Source organism: Apium graveolens, chromosome 5, assembly GCF_009905375.1.
Source record: "Apium graveolens cultivar Ventura chromosome 5, ASM990537v1, whole genome shotgun sequence".
NCBI lineage: Eukaryota > Viridiplantae > Streptophyta > Magnoliopsida > Apiales > Apiaceae > Apium > Apium graveolens.
In genome coordinates, this window is record NC_133651.1 from 260,868,660 (window position 1) to 260,882,992 (window position 14,333).

Below are 14,333 nucleotides of genomic sequence, written 5' to 3' on the forward strand. Positions count from 1 at the left end.
TGCTCCTGCTGTTTGAGAATACGAAGATGAACTTCTCTTTGGAAAGACAACAAATCATTTTTAATGTTCTCTGGAAGTTGAATCCAGATGACGAATGGAATGTTGTGGATAGAATATAAAGTTGGAATTCCATTTCGAAAGATAGTCACAGTATCTGTGCCATAACAGTATTACCAACTAAAATGTGCCATTGTTTGAGAGAAATGAACAGATGTGGTTGTACTGAAGAATGATCAGTCATTTATATAGGCAATGGAATACCAAGGGACGCGAGAACTGGTTAAACATTACAAGTAAGAATAATGACCCCTCGACTCCCTAGACTGATGTGTAATAATAACAGTCAGTAAAAGATCTAAAGCCAGAGTTAATAGGCACAGGATATAATAATTATTACTGTGCGCATTCAGTTTCGCAAGACATACACGTTAACCACTAACCCACAATGATTATGACTATTTTATCTCACATTAACCAATATTCTGTAAAAATATTATCGTTCAAGTAATGACCAAAAATAAACCAAGGAAATAAATACTGTCACGACAGTATCAAAACTTGATTATTATCAGGATTTAAAAGTCATCAGAATATGGCTCCTTAACTCAAAAAGTGAATGTGTATTCCTGTAATTCGTCACACAAATACTGATATGGTTTCATCAGAACTTAATCATCAGAACTTCCATTAGAACTTGTCCTCAAAACTTATGCAATCTGACACATAAACTGTTCATCTAAAACAACGTTGATCACCACAGTAATTTTCATCATTCATATGGAGTGTAAGTGTGCGCATTTAAGCTAAATATCAAACAAAGAGTAAAGTCTGATTCACTTCAGTACATCTTAAAAATTAGGCATAACTAAGAACTTTACTTAAAATCTGTCATTATTCTGAAGTCTACTTTAGAATGAGTTCATGCATGAGTCCACCTCAACTGTTTTATGCTCATTTTATGCATCTTTTGAAATTCTATTTTTACAGTGGCTTCCCAATGTAAGTGAGTCACGACTGCTTATCAGAATTTATGCTGTTATCAGAGTATTTCTCCAGTAATCATAGAGTGTGAAAAGTCACCAAGAAAATTTTATTTTGCTTTTCTAATGCATATTACTTAATACCAGCAATGCACTTGGGTCTTCACTTCCACATTTTTACTCTAGATCTCAAAGGAGTACCTGATTTTTATTTCTTTTCTTTTCTTTTTCTTTTGATAAGTGAGGCTTATCAGCACTTAGTACATTCACCAGATTTACTAACATCAGAACTTTACAAATAAGAAGCACTATTCTAGTTTTTGACTTAGTAATAAGATACACAAAGTAAACTTAACTAAGCTCAATATCAGAATTTGCTTGTGTTAAAATATTTCCACATAAATAATTACTTCAAACATGGGATCTTTAGTATATTAAAGATTACTACATCAGCATCTAGCACAGTTATCCTCATTGTATTTAATAGTCACCGAAAAATTCATATCACTATCAGAGTTTAGAAATTCACATCAGACAACAATCAACACTTAAGTAATTTTCAATTTAAGTACAGAATACACAAAGATAGTAATATCTGTAAATACTGATCATAAAGTCTGATGTATCAGAACATAAACTAGGCAGATTTAGAGAAAGAACCTGAAACCATTCCAAGTTCATTTACCAATCTTGTAAATGTAGCTTCACACAGTGGTTTTGTGAAGATATCTGCTAGTTGTTGATGTGTGGGAACAAAATGCAATTCCACTGTACCTTCATCCACATGTTCCCTTATGCAGTGGTACCTTATGCTGATGTGCTTTGTCATTGAGTGCTGAACTGGATTACCTGTCATAACAATAGCACTTTGATTATCACAGTAAATAGGGATTTTAGAAAATTCTAACCCATAATCCAGTAGCTGATTCTTCATCCAAAGAATCTATGCACAACAGCTTCCTGCAGCAATGTATTCTGCTTCTGCAGTTAATGTGGAAATTGACTTCTGTTTCTTGCTAAACCAAGAAACCAATCTGCCTCCAAGAAATTGGCAGCTTCCACTTGTGCTTTTCCTGTCAATTTTGCATCCTGCAAAATCTGCATCTGAGTAACCTATTGGCTTAAAGTCTGATTCTCTAGGATACCACAATCCCAGATCAGCTGTACCCTTAAGGTACTTGAAAATTCTTTTCACAGCTGTTAAGTGAGGTTCTCTTGGATCTGCTTGAAATCTTGCACAAAGATAGGTATCATATATGATATCAGGTCTACTTGCAGTTAGATAGAGTAGAGAGCCAATCATACCTCTGTAATCAGTAATATCTACTGATTTACCAGTATCCTTATCCAACTTAGTTGTAGTGGCCATAGGAGTGGATGCACTTGAACAATCCTGCATTCCAAATTTCTTCAACAAATTTCTGGTGTACTTAGATTGATAAATAAAAGTTCCTTCTTCATTCTGCTTGACTTAAAGGCCCAGAAAATAGTTAAGTTCTCCCATCATACTCATTTGATATCATCAACATATATTTGCACCAAAAGTAAGTCCTTTCCATGGTTGAGGTAGAACAGTGTTTTGTCAATAGTTCCTCTGTTAAATCCATTTTCCAGAAGAAACTGAGCTAATGTCTCATACCATGCTCTTGGAGCTTGCTTAAGGCCATAAAGTGCTTTATCAAGCCTGTAGACATGATTGGGAAATTTGGGATCTACAAAGCCTGGAGGTTGTTCAACATATACTTCCTCTTCCAATTCTCCATTAAGAAAAGCACTTTTCACATCCATTTGAAAGACTTTAAACTTCTTGTGAGCAGCATAAGCAAAAAATATCCTTATGGCTTCCATTCTAGCAACTGGTGCAAATGTTTCATCATAATCAATTCCCTCCTGTTGAGAGTAACCTTTTGCAACCAGCCTTTCTTTGTTCCTTGTAATTATGCCATCACTGTCAGTTTTATTTTTGAACACCCGCTTTGTACCAACAACTGATCTGTTCCTTGGTCTTGGCACTAGGGTCCAGACTTTATTTCTTTTAAATTCATTTAACTGTTCTTGCATTGCTTGCACCCAATCAGCATCTTGAAGAGCTTCTTCCACATTCTTTGGTTCAGTCTGAGAAAGAAAAGAATGATAAAGACATTCATTTGATGTAGCTGTTCTAGTTCTGACACCTGCCTCAGGATTTCCAATAATTAAGTCAGGTGTATGTGCTTTTGTCCACTTCCTTACAGATGGAAGGTTTTCTCTAGAACTGGATGCTCCCCCATGATCCATGCCGTCTTCATCAACATTTTCTGATGATCCCCCTGAAATTATGCTCTCTGAGTTGGATCCTTCATTATTTGAGTTTCCAGAATTATCAGAACTTGGCCCATCAGAACTTGAAGAGCCTGTTGTAGGTTCTGATGCTTCTTGAGATGTGGTTGGATCTTCAGTATGCTCCCCCTGCATAGGTGCATTTTCCTTAGGCATAGTCACCACAGTTTCAATAACATCAGAGTTTAATCCATCAGAGTTTGCACTATCAGGATTTGCAGAATCAGAATTTAAAACTTCATTCTCGAATCTCAGCTGATCATGATCATTGAAATCTTCAAATCCAGTAATCTTCTTATCATCAAAAGAGACATTGATAGACATGACATTCACTGGACCAAATAGATCAACATGTAGTAGGTGATAAGGCTCAAGAATTGATGATTCAGTCTTGCTCTTGAATGAAGATTTTCTTTGTTTTGCCTTCTGACATGAATCACAAAGGCCATCAGGAGCAAATACTAATTTTGGCAGTCCTCTTACAAGATCTTTCTTGACTAGTTCATTTATATTGTTGAAATTTAAATGAGAGAGTTTCTTGTGCCAATTCCATCTTTCTTCAATTGATGCTCTACTTAACAGACAGATTGCAGAACCATCAGTACTTGTTGAAAGCTTGGCTTCATAAATGTTACCATGCCTGTATCCTTTCAGAACAACTTTGCCTGTAGATTTGCTTACAACTTCACAGTGTTCTTCAAAGAAATCCAAATGATAACCTCTGTCACAGATTTGACTCACACTCAGCAGATTGTGTTTAAGTCCTGAGACCAGAGCTACTTTTTCAATGATGACATTCCCAAGATTGATATTGCCATATCCCAGAGTTTTTCCAATGTTGCCATCTCCATAAGAAACACCTGGGCCAGCTTTCTCCACAAAGTCTGATAGCAGGGCTTTATTTCCAGTCATATGTCTTGAACATCCACTGTCCAGAACTAGGATGTTCTTCATGTTGCCCTTTAAGTCAGCAGTATCAGAACTGCTATCAGCATTTGCCATTAAGGCATAGTTTTCCTCATCCTCAGTATCTGAAGCATCTGACCAACTTTTCTTCTTTGTGATAAGAGCCTTTCCTTTGTCACTTTTCCCTTTTCTGCAATCTGGAGATATGTGGCCTTTCTCACCACAGTTGTAGCATTTAACGTTTGAATAATCTCCTCTGTTAGACTTTCCTCCTTTGCCTTCAGATTTTCTGAAACCTTTCTTTTCAGAACTTGCACCTTTCCTGAAAAACTTCTTTCCTCTCCTGAATTTTCTGTACGCAATCTTTGTGATCCCTGTCACCATAAGAGCACACAGCTTCATCATCTCCTCATCATGGTCCATCTCAGGTATACTTTCAGTTTCTGAGTCATCATTACTATTAGAACTTGATGACTCAGTATCAGACTTTGTGATGAGAGATTTTTCCTTGCCTTTTCTTGAGGCAGCTACTTTGGGACTTTCCTCCTCAGCCACAAAGGCAACTATTCTTGACTTTCTTCCATTCCTCTTGCTTCTTTGTTCCATCTCAAGTTCATGAGTCTTGAGCATCCCATAAATTTCATCAAGAGTTGTTTCATCAAGATTATAGTTGTCTCTTATTATTGTGGCCTTCAAATCCCATCTTTCAGGAAGAGCTAACAGGAACTTAAGATTTGAATCTTCAATATCATACTCTTTGTCAACTAGTGACAAATCATTCAAGAGTTTGACAAATCTGTCATATAAATCAGTCAATGACTCATCAGGCTTTGAGTCAAAGTGCTCATACTCTTGAGTGAGTATTATCTTCATGTTCTTCTTGATTGAGTCAGTTCCCTGACACCTTATTTCCAAAGCATCCCATATCTCTTTTGCAGTCTTGCAGTTTATTACCCTGTTTGACATGACATTATCAATGGCACTATTCAGCAAGTGTCTTACCTTTGCATCCTTTGCAATCGATGAGATATCTTCAGCAGTGTAATCACTTTTCTCCTTTGGTACAGACTTTGTTGGCTGACCTGCAACTTCCACAGAGAGTTTGGTTGGCATATGTGGTCCTTCATAAATCCTGTCGAGATATTCTGGATCTGCAGCTTCCAGAAACATAGCCATCTTCACTTTCCATATGGAATACTCAGAAGGTTTCAACATGGGAACTCTTATAGTCTCATATCGACTATGAGTTACAGTTTTTGGAGGTTCTTCAGTTTTGGTGGGCTTGGTTGGAGTTTCTTCTTCAGACATGATTGATTTTGGATCTTAAACTGTTTGTGTGTTAACAAAAGGCTCTGATACCACTTGTTAGGTCACACACACTGTAGAAGGGGGTTGAATACAGTGTTTAGCACAATCAAATCGAATATAAGAACTCAAGTAACAGAAAACAGATTTTATTCCACACAATAAACTCTGTTACAATATGGAACTGTCCTCTCTCAGTGATGAACAAATTATCACGAGAGCTGCTAGAGTTACAAAGAATAATAACTGCGATAATCGTAACACTTATAGTGTAAACTCTATGCCTGTGTTTATATACTACACAGTTACAAGATAATCTTCTAATTGATATGGAATATAATTCTGCTTCCTAAAATATATCAACTAGTTATCTTTTCTTCCAAGTATTCTATTCTTCATAGAATTCCTTCTTCATGCACAATTCTTTCTATCTTAGTCTCAATCTTCTTTCCTTTCAATCAGCCGCCTTCCTTATCTGAAAGTCATCTTAAGTCCTGATATTATCTCCTGATAAATATCTTCTGAACCTTAAGTTCTGATAACTTAAGTTCTGATATCTTAAGTTCTGTCTTCAGTATAAGTGTTGATTTCCAGTTAATTATTGATTTGTCCTGTAAGGTAAGATCTGAAAACTAAACACAAATCATATTACACATGACATTATCAAATATATCTAACACTGTGTCTTATCAAATCATTTATCCTTTTAGGCATAAAAATAGACTTGTGCACTCGAACAGTTTTAGGAGAAAATCAAACTTCTTTCTACATTAGTGATTTCTTCTTTCATTAAAATCTTTTGAAATCACTATTGTACATCATTTTTCTCAAAAGATTAAATCTATAATTTTCATTCATTATTGATCTTAAGTACATTTTATATCTATATTGCCATATGTTCTGTGATACAGGTTCAGCCTCCAATGGCCCTTCTTTCAATGACAGTCATTAGGTTGAAAACCCACAACTTCTATCCCAGACTGTAAAGACAAACACAGAAACAGGACCAACCAACACTCTCCTACCACTAAAATGAAGTATGAATGAGCGTGAGGGAGATAGTGCCTTAGTGCACCAAGGAAGGTTCTGAAGTCAACCCAGCAGCTCTGTCTCCTACAAAGATGAGTAGTATTTAAACCGAGACAACTACTAGCCCCCATACATCTTCTCAAAAAGATGTAATGGCTGAAAAGGCACAAAAATAGTTACTAGATTCATCTTCTCAACAGGGTGCGTCTATTGAAATTTGCCTGTCGGCCAGGGTATCCGATGTAGTGTCACCACCTCAAACATAAACAATTCTTGATGCACAAGAAAAAGTTACACACACAAAGGAGGAGTTGATAGAAACAAGAGTTTCGACCATTTTAAGGTCAGATTCGATTGTTCATGGTTCTTTAATGGACAAATTGCCTTTACAGGTGTTAGGAGATGATACTGATCCAATAGCCATATGTCAGTGGTCAGTGTCTACCTCCCCAGGCTTAAATCCCCTGGACGCATCTGCGGATAGTGGATCTGACATAGGCGCAGATCGGCAACTTGTTGACAATGATTCAGATATTACCTGATGAGTCACAAGGAAATGTCTTCACATACATTAGAAGGAAACTTTGATCTTTATGCTAAATTTGTTGGATCATTGTTTACCTTCCCAAAGTTCAAATCTGGAACCCTAAAAGGGAAACTAGCAACTTGTAGATTATGACTCAGATTCATCTGACGAGTTTAACGAGGATGGGGATTTGCGAACTCCCATTGCACCACCTGTGACCTCCTTAAGGATGGCTAAGGTGATTTTTCTTGCAGGTACAACTGAATTTTGGAGCTATGAGAGGAGTGATACACTTGTGAGAATGAGTATAAACACGAGTGGAGAGAAGAGTGAAATACATGTGAGGTACACTAAACAGAATCACACACTCACAGTGAGGAAGAAAGAGAAACACCATATCCAATTTCCCCATCCCTAAACACGGTTCTTGATACTTCGGGTCTCGAATCTGTTTATGATTGGAACCGAACTCTTAGGGACCTAACATTTACAGATTGGATTAGAATAAGAGATATAAGGAGTTGGGAAGATTGATGAACGTGGTTGATCAGACTCTGACTTGTTATTTCTTTTCCAACCAAGTGGAATATGAGAACTCCTTCAGACAACGATATACATTCCTTCTCTAAGGAGGAGATAAAAGCTTAAATAATAGTTTGGAGGATTCCTCAACTAAGGGGGAAAAATAGCAGGGAGGAGGAAAAAGGTAAAGCACATGTACACTACACCACACCATTGTTGTTTGTAACTACGGATCTTATTATTCGGGAGAGGTGGTAAACACAAAGTGATTTCCTAGTGATCAGAAGAAGTAGTTTGGTTCATCACTATTCTTCATAAGGGAAAAAGCTGTTTTCCAAAAAGGGGAGTACCATTGGTTTTTATCTGCAGATCCTATCGTACGGGAGATGTGGTAAACGAAGGTGATCTCCTTTAAGCAGTTGATTCTCATAGGGGGAGAAGCAAGAGAGATATGCGCTTCTCAACAGGAAATGTGGTTGTACAAAAGAAGCTGCTGATAATTACTTTAAGATTGAGAAGTATTATCTGGCAGAGATTTGAAGAACCAAGGAAATGAAGATGAAACTAGTTAAAGATATGTTCAGTCTAGAGGAACATCTATCTTGATTTCTTTTGGAATCTGGAAAATGTTAAATATAATCCATAACTTTTCTGCTATTTACTTTGCATTTCTGTTTACATCTTTTTCGTATTTGTTAGTTGAATTATCCTCTAGGTATTTGTTGTTATTGTCTAACAAACAAATATGGGGAGATTGAAAGGCATATATCATAGCCTATTTGTTTATTCGAGGATTTAATTCAACTCAAATAAGAATGTAACAAGTAAATAGTGGATCTATCGTCAAAGAGATCTCACAAAGTAACATCTGTCAAAGGATTCAGAAACAATGTTCATCTACGGACTTGAGGAATTACTTTACTGGAAGAAGTTCAAGAAATTGATCAAGCCTCAGTGATATAAGTCAAGATTGTGGATTTAATCAAGTGACAGAGATCTTGTCAGGGTATCAGATAATTACAGGGATTTAATCTGAAGATAATCAAGTTATCAAAGTCAAGACATGAAGAAATATCACAGAAGTTAGTCACTCATGAACCATGAACCAGACAGTACATCGAGTGTCAACATTGAAGTGGTGGAATTAATTCATAATTTTCAGAAGATTTTTAGAAGAATGGTTGTTATTAAAGAGTAGTATTAATTCTCTATTAATTAATTAAGTCATATAATTTAATTAAGAAAATAAATTATATCTGCAAAGATTAATTTATTGATTAATTGAATTAATTGATTAATTAATTCTGAATTGTTATGGATTAAAAACTAATATATATAATTCCTGTATTTAGTACTAAGGAACGTGAGCTTCAAGGCTCGTTTTGACTGCTCTTGTGTTTCGTGACTCAATCTGCCTTAACAAGATGCCTACGTACCTTGCTGATTGCCAATGATCAAGTCAAAAAACATAGTTCTGATTTGTGGGGTGAGGCCCCTTATATAGATTTGGGAGTCCTTGAATTGGACTTGGTATAGGAGACTTGGTGGTCAAGTCTCTGAATTAGGATAGACTTAGGAATCCTAGGAAGTAGGAAGCTGACTCCTTATCCCATGAGATTCCTTGGAGGCCAATCTACAAGGATTTATATCCCCACTAGGACTTATCTTAATAGCTGTTTTTCTCCCTTATTTATTAATTATGAAATTAATAAATAATCAGGGTTTTTGGGCCTTCTTTGTTCCATCAGGCCTGATCTGGTCCATCAGGCCTGATCAACATGTTAACCTTTCTGGTCTGAATGTCATACATCTTCTTATTGGGCCTTGCAGCCCAAACTGTAATATTTAATTATGTAATCAGGATTTATTTATCCCTATCATGAATTAATATTATGAATTTTTAGAATTGATTTTGAATTTATATTCAATATTAATTCAGCATGACAATCAATTGAACTGGTATGACAATCAATTGTCATACCGAAAGTCATGCTAGTTAAACAGATTGTCATGCCGATTGTCTTGCTAGTTCAATAGATTGTCATGCCGATTGTCTTGCTAGTTCAACAGATTATCATGCCGATTATCTTGCCAGTTCAATTGAATTGTGTTGATTGAATTATTAAAGACAGAAGCAGCAGATCATTCAATATATTTGAATACACATCTTCAACCAACCAAGAACATTAGCAGCAGAAGCTTTACTCTCAGCATTTCATCTCTCAACTGCCGCAAATCAGATTATTAATTTCTAGCAATTAAAGTTAAATCTAAACCACTAGAAATCATTCACTTGTTCTTGTGTAACTATATAGCGGATCAAAATCCCTAGAACTTAATCTCAAATTGCTTCTAGCATTTTATTTTTTTATTGCAAAAATAGAAAAAGTTCATGTCAAATTTATTCTAGATTTGTGATAATTTATTTGAGATTAATCCCTTGTAAACGATATCGTTGTTGTAACACCTTTCAAGTTTAATAATAGTTTTATTTAACTTGAATTTTGTTTCACTTTTTTATTCCGTATTAAATTCAATTAAACGGTAAAGTTTGTATTGAACCCCCCTTCTATAAATATATTGGGACCTAACACTCTTACTAAATTTACTATATTTCTTAACACTTTCTCTCTTTCTTCTAGAATCTCTATTGGACTCTCTACTTACGACAAATCTGCTTGAAGTTCTATTGGCTCGTATTCGATTACATGCCTGGAGTCTGGATTATATTTTTTAAGCATCGATACGTGAAAAACATTGTGAATGTGCTCCATGTGCGGGGTAACGCCAACTCGTAAGCTTATTTGCCAATACGCTTTAGAATCTCAAAAGGTCCAACATATCTAGGGCTCAGTTTTCCTTTCTTCCCGAATCTTGTCAATCCTTTCCACGACGATACTTTCAGTAATACCAGATTTCCTTCTTCGAATTCCACATCTTTCCTTGATTGATCCGCATACTTCCTTTGACGGTCTTGCGCTGCTATCAATCTCTTCTGAATAACTTCAATAACTTCCTTCGTCTGCTGCACCAATTTAGGTCCAACTATTTTATGTTCTCCTACTTCGTCCCAATATACGGGAGATCGACATTTACGTCCATAAAGAGCTTCATAGGGTCACATCCCAATACTGACATGATAACTATTGTTGTAAGCAAATTCTACCAAGGGTAAATGCTTATCCCAACTTCCTTTGAAATCAATAGCACAAACACGTAACATGTCTTCGATTGTCTGGATTGTTCGTTCACTTTGGTCGTCCGTTTATGGATGGTAAGTCGTACTCATCTTCAGTATCGTTCCCAAACATTCTTGAAAACTTTTCCAAAATCTCGAATTAAACCTCGGATCTCGATCTGATACGATAGCACAGGAACTCCATGATGAATTACGATTTCTTTCAGGTACATATGGACTAACTTGTCTAGTGAAAATCTTTCATTTATAGGCAGAAAATGAGCTGACTTGGTAAGTCTGTCCATTATAACCCAAATGGCATCATGATTGGCTTTCGTCCTTGGTAATCCAACAATGAAATCCATGGAAATATGCTCCCACTTCCACTCTGGAATCTCTAATGGCTGCAATAATCCACTTGGTCTCTGGTGCTCTGCTTTAACTCTTTGACATGTATAACATTTGCTAACCCATTCTGCAATCTCCCTCTTCATATCTGGCCACCAATATTTTTCCTTTAAATCTCTGTACATCTTGGTACTCCCTGGATGGATTGAATAACTTGAATTATGAGCCTCCTGTAAAATTTCATTCTTCAACTCCATTACTGGTGGAATCCAAATTTTAGAAGAAAACCTAAGAATACCTTGATCATCTTTTTGTGTGCACAATTCCTCACCTACCAAGCGATTAATGTCCTGATCCATTATCTCCTCTTGACACTTCCTTATCTTCTCTAACAACTCCGGCTGGAAATTCATACTATACACTTTTTCTTTGTCAGGCTTGCAAACTCTAATCTCCAATTCCAATTTCTGAAATTCCTTGTATATCTCTTCGGGTACTGATAACACATTCAACTTTTCTTTCCGACTTAACGCGTCCGCTACAACATTTGCTTTACCGGGATGATAGTTAATCGTGCAGTCGTAATCCTTAATCGAGTTGCTCCCGAATCTATTAACACTTTAGCACATAAAGAATTCACATTAAGTGTACCTGCCATGACATCAGTATCCTGGATAGCATCCTTCACAGACATATCAAAAACTCTAGCCCTTGGAGTTTCATTCACTGCTGGAGTAGATCCCATAATTCTCAATGCATTGCTGACTGAGGCTGGTGTCTTGCAATCCCTGGCTATATGTCCTAGCTTCCCACATTTAAAGCAGGTAAATCCAATAGCTGGAACCTTAACTGCTAGATTCTGAGTAGGCTGATCCTTGTTTACTGATTCTCTCGCTGGCTGGTTGTGGCACTCCCTCGAATAGTGCCCTTTCTTATTACACTTGAAACAAACCACATTCAACTTATTACAAACTCCTCCGTGTTTCTTACCACATAATTGACAATCTGGAAAAGTTAGCCTCAACTAATTCGGCTGATTCACATTATCTGGACGGTTGCCTTGACCTCCGTCGCCTGCATTTTACTTCTTGACATTAAAATTTTTCTCCGGCTGAAACTTTCCCTTCTTATAATTTGGAAACTTCCCTGGTTGTGACTGTCCCTCATTCCCTTCAAATTTCATCTTCTTACTTTATTTTTCTATCTGTGACATCTCATTCTCCGTTTCTGTAATGATGGCCTTCTGTACAACTCATGCATAGGTATCCAATTCAAATATGGCTACCTTCCCTCTGATCCATGGCTTTAGACATTGCTGGAATCTCTTGGCCTTCTTCCTGTCAGTATCCACATATGATGCCACAAACCTTGACAACTCTTCAAACTTGCTCTCATAATCAGCTACCGACATATTTCCTTGCTTTAGCTCTAAAAACTTTAGCTCCATCCGATCCTGAACAAACTGGGGAAAATATTTTTCTAAAAACAATTCCTTGAACCTCTCCCAAGTAATAACATATGTACCTTCCAATGTCTTCATAGTTTCCCACCAATAGGTGGCCTCATTCTTCAAATAATAACTTGCAAACTCAACCTTCTGTTCTTCCTTTACCTAAGCAAATGACTTCTCTATTTCCTTTAACCAAACATTCACTTCAATCGAATCTAAGGAACCCTTGAATTCTGGTGGGTTCACCGCCTGAAAAGTTTTGAAAGTTACCTGGGGATTGGTCTGTCTTTGTTGTTGTTGAGTCAGGTGAACTGTTTGTTGAGCCAAGATTTGAAGAATTTAGGCTATTGCTGGGTCTATGGGTCCTGGGTTTGTATTCTGGTTGGTATCATCTTGGTTGTTGTTGTTGTTGGTTTCTTCATTCTAGGTGTTGGTGCGGGTATTTCTTCTGGGAGGCATTTTTTGTAAAGAATCAAACAACTTATTTAGCCTTTAAATCAAATCCTTTGCGTAAAAGAAAAGCTTTGTAAAATAGAAATATCTCTTTTTTGAAAACAGTTGTAGCAGTTGAACTAAGCAAATTGCATGCTTCTTTACAGAATGTAAATAGTTAAGGGGATAGGGTACATGGTATCACAGGTGGTATAACTGGTGCAATAAATAAAGTAAAGTAAAACAGGCGCAGTAATGTAAATGACAATGCTGGAAAGGAAAGGTACTGATATATATAGATCAAACATTTTAGGTAGTACAAGCGTTAAAAAGCTTCGGAAGTAAAAGCAAAAGGGTACAACAAACCTACTCAATACTCAGCAGATCTAGTTTATAACTACAACCCAAAAGTCTACTCATACACACTACACACTACTGTACATACTAAACAACCACAACAGCACTGCTCAGCATCTCCACCTCTATGCCTCTGGCTCATGGCAAGTCTGGACCTCTAATCTCCTCAAGCTCCTCTAGAACCCACTTAGCCCACTCCATAAGAAAATCAGGGGTGATATCCTCATGAGTAGCCTCAGTAATCCTCATAGCAGCTGCTCTCTGAAACACCTGGAGCCTCTCTCTGAGTCGCCTCTCACCACTCCCAACATCTCTGGTACGCATGATATGTAATAACTCCTGAATCTGACCCTGTAGAAATCGCTGCTCCATAAGGCAAGCCTCGAACTGATGATATGGGATAGGATAGGAAGAGAACTGAAAAGGTACACCTGTAACTAAGTGACCCGTAAGACCTGAATCAGCAGGTGGGGGTCCTCTGATAGGTGGCCTCATGCCTGAGGGTGGAATAGCCTGCAGTGGTACGGGCTGCAACACAGGTGGAGGTAAAATAGCCAACACTGGTGGAACAACAGGACGTGGATCTGAAGATGGTCCTCCAACTGAGGGCTCTGAGTGATCAGCTGATACGGGGATGAAAGAGTTGGCCATCACTCCTATTTGAAATCATATCGTAAAATAAGAATCTCGAACCACAATGTGAATCATACTAACACCTGTTATATCGTCGCACTAAACCTCTCGGCATTCTATCTTTCTATTTTCTTATTTCTAATCCTAACCCTCTACCCATTCCCGTCAACCTAGGCTTGTGTCAGTGACTTATAACCTGTAACTCTGATACCAAACCTGTGACGCCCTCCAAACCCGGGTCAGAAGTTTGGGGTCCACACACACCTTATTTATAACCTGCTTATAATAATGATAAAGATAATAATAATATGCAGTGACTCTACTTACCAACTACCACAGACCGTAACA